A 4888-nucleotide genomic window follows, 5' to 3' on the forward strand; every position below is an offset into this window, starting at 1 on the left:
AGTGAGCGGGAACCGGTCTGTATGTGGGATCCGAACCCTCGGCGGGAGCGCCACCATGCTTCCCAAGCACTGCACTGTAGCAGTGCGCCACCGGGCCGGCCCCCAAATGTGCTCTTTGGATGAAATTGCTTGGAGGTGTCAGGGGAGAAGAGGGCCTTAGTGGCCCCCAGGCCAGCAAGACCACTAATAGGGTTCCCGTGGACCCACATAGGATTGAGGAGCCACAACAACTGAAAAAAAGGAGCCACTCAGAGGCCGGTGAGTCATCACAAGGGACCAGCACATGACCTGTCCCATGGGAAATGTTTGGAGTGTGGGGGTGGGGGAGATGGGCCCACCGAGGGAACACTGGGGCACAGCAAGGACAGCTGATCGGCCCTCTAATCAGCACAGACCCACTCAGTGGAGACTGGTCAGGAATATAGAACTGCAGGGGGTGCGGTTTGCTGAAAAGACTCAGACCCAGACAAGAGTTTCCACACAACCCAGGTGTACCAGACCTCACAAGACCCAGAAGAGCTTACAAGGCCAACAGTTAAAACCTGAGCTGCACAAGAAAAGCCTTCCCCAGAAAGTCAACAGCAAAGCAGCAAATTAGCTCAACCACAGGGCTCAAGTACTGGTCCCCACAGGAGTTTTCCCCATTTTAGCAGTAAGCAAATGACAACAAATTAGTTCCAGTGCAGAGTTTAAGTGGTGGGAACAGCGAATAATCCAACACAGAACTGAAAGAAAAAAACAAAAAGCCCACAGATCAGAGACAAAAAAGAAAAAAACAAAAAACCCACAGATCAGAGACAAAGTTCTGATATTAACCAGTAAAGGTCTAACACCACCATGGAACACCTGTAAAACCTAGAAGGACCAGAAGCCCCCCAGGCTCCTGAGCTGGGGTGGCAGGGGGCTGAGGGCCACAGCCACACCCTTCTGATGTCTACATCCAGCCCAGCAATGACCACCAAACTGCTGCTGGAAGCTCCCTGGGCTCCTGGGCCAGGGCGGTGGGGAGCTGAGGGCCCCATCCATGACCCCCCCCCATGTCCATATCCAGCCTAGTGACAGCCACCAAGCTGCTGCTGGAAGCTCCCTGGGCTCCTGAGCTGGGGTGGGGGTGCCAATGGCCTCAGACATGCCAACCCAACATCCACATCCAGCTCAATGATGACCACCAAGCTGCTGCTGGAAGTGCCCAGGGCTCCCCTGTTAGAACGAGGGGGGTGCCATGGGTCTCGAGCACACCTCCTTTCCTTTTCCTCCCCCACAGTGTTCCACAACATCTTAGAATGTAAAAAAAAAAAAAAAAAGATAATAATAATAAATTAATTAATTAAAAAATAAACTAAAATTGTCTTTCTCTCCAAGAGCATGCAAGCCTACAGTCAGGTTTGATTTTAGAATAGCCAGTGTGTATAAGACAGATGCTGCTTCTTGACTCCTTTATGTTCCTTCTATTTATCTCTTTAATTGCTGTTTTTTTCCTGTTGACATGTCATGTGGGGGAAGGGTGAGAGAAGGCAGAAGGAAGTGTCCCAAGGGAGCATCACAGCCGGCCTGCCAAGTTGAGAGCTTTCTCTGGCATCAGCTCAGGTGATTGACAGTCTACTCCTGCAGCCCCAGATTCCTGAGCACTGTCTCCCATAGCAACCACAACTTCCAGGTTGACCAGCAAGATGAAAGGAACTTTTATCTTGAAAACTCAAGCTTAACCTGCCAATGTGAAATCACTCAGTGACGGAATTTCTGGAAACACAGTCCAAATGATTCAAGACTGGTTTCCCTTCTAGTGATAAAAGCCACCAGCAGAAGTTTCCTTGTTAACTCTCTCCAGAAAGGTTATTTCACAGGGGAAGGTAAAGAAAGAAGCCTGCACAGCATATTGACCTGACCTGAGAGGACCAGTGCCTTCAGATGGCCATCTCCTAGTCAGTCAATTAGAAGTGTTTCTTGAAGGTCAGCAGGCTAGCAAAAGACAGATTACATTAAGTTTTTAAAATAATGACATTAATATTTTTACTTACTGAGGTATAACTTATATGCAGTAAAGTTTACACTTTTCTGCTATACTCATATAGACTGATTAGTTCTGACATGCAGTCATGTAACCAAGATAGAACGTTTCTGTCACCTTGAAACATTCCCCAATTTCCTCTGTGTTTCATCAGCATCCCCCTGCTTCCAGCCCCTGGCAACCACTGACTGACTTTTTCTCCTGTGGTTTTGCCTTTTTCCACAATGTCATGCGATTGGAATCAAGTGGTAAGTACTCTTGTGTGCCTGGTTTCTCTCACTTAGCACACTGACACTGAGGGCCACCCCGGCTGCTGCGTGTGTCAGTAGCCGTGTGTTGCATCACTGGGTAGTGCACAGCAGCGACACTGCGATGTGCTTTTCCACTCACAGTTGATGGACGTTTGCGGTGTTTTCAGGTTTTGTTTTTGGTATGAGTGAATCTGCTTTAGACATTCATATGTGGAACTTGTATTCTCATTTCTCTTGGGTAAATGCCCAGGGAAGAAATGCTGAGTGGTATGGGAGGAGGATGTCTAGCTGTGCAGGACACTGCCAAGCTATTTTCTAAAGTGGGCTCCTGATAGGCAGCAGACAGGTGAGGCTTGTTTTTTAGAATCTAGTCTAATAATCTCTGCCTTTTAATCGGGGCATTTAGACCTTTCTTGTTTTGTGTAATCACTGAGGTGGCCGGGCTTAAATCGACCATCTTGCTAACATTATTTTACTTGTCCTAGTTGTCTTCCGTTCCTTGCTTTTTCTGCCTTCTTTTGGACTAAGTGAGTGTGTTTTTTTATAACTCCACTCTATTTAACCTGTCAGCCCTCCAGTCATCCCTTCTAGAAATTTTGTGGTGATTGCTCAGAAGCAGATGGCTTTTGCTTTTACCCCTCACTCAGACACGGCAGGTCTTTGCTTTGGATCTGGGGCTTAAGGGGGTTTCCTGCCCTCTCAGCATCTTCCAGCTTCTGTTTCGGAATGGAGAAAGTGTGGGAACCAGGCTGGATCCTGCCTGTGTCCCCTGAGGGGCCCCCCTAGGTCTCCTGCTCTTTCTGTTTCTTCCCATGAGCACCCAGCAGCTGGTGCTGGCCTGTGCAAAGAGTCGGGGGTTGGCAGACTCCCCTCATGTTGGGGTCCACAGGGACTCCAGATCAGCACCCTAGCCTATATTTTGCCTTCAGGAATTCATAAAACCCTCAGCTGCATTCTTTTTTATTTTTTTATTTTTTTAATCTGCTTTTAGGATCATGATGCTTTAGTCTAGAATCATCTGAGGCTTTCTGTTTGGCTTCATTTTGTTTAATGCAAGAAGCAAGGGGCAGATGGTATAATGTTAACAGATGGAGAAGAAACCAGAATGACTCAATTTAAACTTTATTTTTCATCTCCATTATGTAAAAGTGGTGCTTTGTCCTTTCAAACAGAAAGGACAGAGCAAACTTGTGGGAACTGAAGTCTCGAATAGAACATAACATGAGAACACCTGCTTTGTGTAAGAGAGCGTCAGCTGTCAGACCCAAGTAATCTAAAAGATCTTGGAAATGAGGTAAGCTCCTGGAGGTAATCCTTGAGGGATCTTGAAGAGTGAGAGAAGACAGCAGCAGAAAAGAGTTGGACAGACGTCCTGCTCTCAAGAAGGAAACAAGGGTCCTTGGAGACTGCAGATCAGTGGACAACGTTGATTCAGCTGTAAAAAGATGTTTTGGGAATTCCTAGAAAAGAAAGGAACCAGCTTTCTTAAAAGAAAGCCATGCCAGGGTAACCTTATTTCCTGCAGAAACAAGCTCATAAGTGGGGGGCGTTGCGCTGCTGCCTAAATTCAGCCAGGCGTCCACGTCCTTCAGGACAAGGTGAGGAAAACAGGTTAGGCACAGCGCACGTGAGTGAATTCAACACTGGACCAGCAATGGTACCCCTGAGTGAGGGCCGACTTCAGAGATTTCCGGTTTGCCCCAGGGTGTTGTCCTGGGATCAATTCCCCTAAAAACTGATTCTCAGTGATCTGAATAATGACAGCCGTCACTCTCCATGTGAAGAACTCTGCGTCTAAAATTATAAACGGATGAACAAGGTGGTTTGGATGACAGCGTGGGGCTTGTGATACGATTTTGTCTGTTTCTTTTTTGTGTGTTTCTTCTGGGCTGATGGGAAAAGCAGATTTCACGGGGCTCTGCCTGGGCTGCCACTGCTCGTGCTTTCTCTCTTGTTCCCAAAGTCCCGCTGCCCTTGAGGAGACGTCCCCAGCTATGGAGTGGGGGCAACATGGGAAGAAGAGAAAGCAATGAAAGACTAAACTTGAAGATAACATGTAAACTCCATAAAGACACAAAACCCTCCCGACCGTGAGCGCTGTGGACCACACCTAGAAGCATGCTGAGCTGTGCGTGGATGATCTTCGTGGCTGGGCGGGGTCTGCGGCCTCGAGTCCCCCTGAGGCCGGGCAAGTCTCTTGCTGGACGTGCCTCAGACTCTCCCAGCCTTTGAAAAGACCCCAGGCCCTGGAGGGATCCCACAGACCGAGAGCGAGGTTTATGCCAACGTGAGGCCCAGGAGGGAGCTTCTTCCAGATCACCTGGGTCCTCTGGGGCCAGTGACGGGCAGAGGGCCCAGGACGTGCACAGGGGCAGCGCCAGCCTGGGGGCTCCTGGACATGAGGGCAAGTGTCTCCATTTTCTCCACAGTTCCGATAAGTCACAGTTAACTGTTCGGGGTGTGGATGTATAAAAAAAAAGTAGATTTGTTGTTAGAAATTCTTTCAAACATCACAATATCATCAAGAATTTTTAAAACATCTCTTAAATTTTTTCTTCAAATCTCTGTTGAAAATACTCACAGGAGTCTTGCTGTCGGTTCTTACTGTCACAGATGTAACTGAACGGAA

The sequence above is a fragment of the Galeopterus variegatus genome, unplaced genomic scaffold, assembly GCF_000696425.1.
Source record: "Galeopterus variegatus unplaced genomic scaffold, G_variegatus-3.0.2 Scaffold2284, whole genome shotgun sequence".
NCBI lineage: Eukaryota > Metazoa > Chordata > Mammalia > Dermoptera > Cynocephalidae > Galeopterus > Galeopterus variegatus.